The sequence below is a fragment of the Chrysemys picta genome, chromosome 11, assembly GCF_011386835.1.
Source record: "Chrysemys picta bellii isolate R12L10 chromosome 11, ASM1138683v2, whole genome shotgun sequence".
NCBI classification, from domain to species: Eukaryota; Metazoa; Chordata; order Testudines; family Emydidae; genus Chrysemys; species Chrysemys picta.
The window spans coordinates 3,302,100-3,304,003 of record NC_088801.1 but is presented as its reverse complement, the minus strand read 5'-3'; positions in this window follow the sequence as shown (position 1 = coordinate 3,304,003).

Below are 1,904 nucleotides of genomic sequence, written 5' to 3'. Positions count from 1 at the left end.
TTGTGGTTGAAACTCAGGGTTCTCTTTAAATCCCATCTCCCCAAATGGTGACACAGCATCAGAGGGCTTGACCCCGGGCGTCTGCTCTGTCGGACAGCTGTTGACTTGCCTCCTGAAGCGGCACGCTGCACATCGGCCTCGCACGATCCCCTCCCAGCCCTGAGCGGCGGTGCTTTGCCTGCCACGACAGGAGCAGCAGAATCATACAACCGGGCACGATGCATCCAGGGTGGGGGCCCCCAAGGCAGGACGGAGCCAAGGGCATGTCAGATAACAGTGGAGAAAGAGCGTCAAACCTCCTGTTCCCAAAGCACGGGCCCCTAGCTCTTGATCTTAAAGGAGAATCTCCATTAGTGGGAGCAGTACGGGGTTCATGACACACAGTTGAGCAGATCCAACTCCAGGCACTAGAGGGCAGTGTTGATGCCTACACACCAGCATCCAGCCTCTAGGTGCAAAGTCTGATTCCATCCAGCAGAGGGCAGTAGCATGTGTGCACACCCACACCCAGGGGCAGACCCTGCTGCTGGACTCAGACAGACCCTGGGGTTCTCTCTGGCTCTCCAGCTCTCCGCCTGCACTGCCCAGTGTCCTGGATGGGGGCCCTGCCTGTGCTGCAGCCCTGGGGCCCTGCCGGCCTGGGGATCGGGGCAATGCAGCTGCCAGGCGCCAGGCTGGCTTTGCAAGCCCTTCATGCCCAGCTGGGTTTATGCCCTCTACAAGCCCAGCCGATCCAACCCCAGCCGGCAGCGCCGTGCTCCACCGGGCCTCCCATGTCTGTACCTCTCCCACTCAAAGGCAGGAGGGGCTCGAGCCGCCACGTCCCCCCTCGCCTCTCCCCGCCAGCCGGCCCCTCTCTTCTCCGCCCTGGGGCTGCTGGTGAGGGCAGCCAGGGCCCAGCCCGGTGCCAAGATTCCTGCCGGTTCCCATGACTCCCCCCACCCTCGATTTCTCTCACTTCACTTGGGCCTGTTGATGAAGAGCTTGGTGGACGCAGGCCCCCGCCCTCTGCCAGCCCCATGCAGCACCCCCAGGACCAGCAGCCTGCAGTGAGCGACGGAGTGGAGTGGAGGGAATTGGGGGGTGGGGGATTTCCAGGGACCAACAGAGAAGGAAGAGCCGGGGGAGGGGGGGGATTTCAGCCCCTGGCAGACCAGGGAGCAGTGGGGGGGATTTCACTGCCCAACAGAGGGGCGGAGGAGAGGAGCATCGCATCGCCACAGGATTTGCAAAGATCTCCTCCCTCCTACAGCCGATGGCAGGACCCTCTCCCAGCCTTGGTGGTCCGGGCCCCCATTGGAGCCCCGCCACCGGGGGAACCACGTAGCGCATTTCGATTAAGAGCCATTCCTCCGGCCCAGGAAATGTGCCAGGTCCCCGCGGAGCCTGGAGAAACGCCAAGCGGCCCCGGTTCAGCACTGGCTCCCCGGTGCTACAGGCTAGCAGGGGTGAAGGGGCATTGGGGGGGTTCACTCACGTTTGTCTAAACTGCCTCGTCCCCACCCCTCCGCTTTGCCATCAAACTGTGACGGCCCGGCCCGGCCGCCCGGTTTTGTGAGGGGTTGGAAAACGGGGCAAATTGTCAGCAGTCCCCTCCCCCAGGGCTTGTCCCCTTGCAAATTCGAAGAATTTCCCATCCCATTTCACCCCTGGAGAAATTCCCCCGGTTCCCGTTTGCCGGCGGGGGGGTTCACCTTTGCCCTGTGGGTTTTATAGGAGCAATTCAGGTCTCGTCAGCTCGTCAATTCAGGCCGCTGCATCCGCCGCGTGGAGCCGGAACCGTTCGTGCTCAGCCCCAGGCCATGCCAGCGCAGCCCGGTCCGGAAAGCTGTGCCATGCTGGGGTGGGCCGATCTGAGTGCCAAGGCTCTCCCCGGGATGGTTCACCCAACCCTACAGCACTTC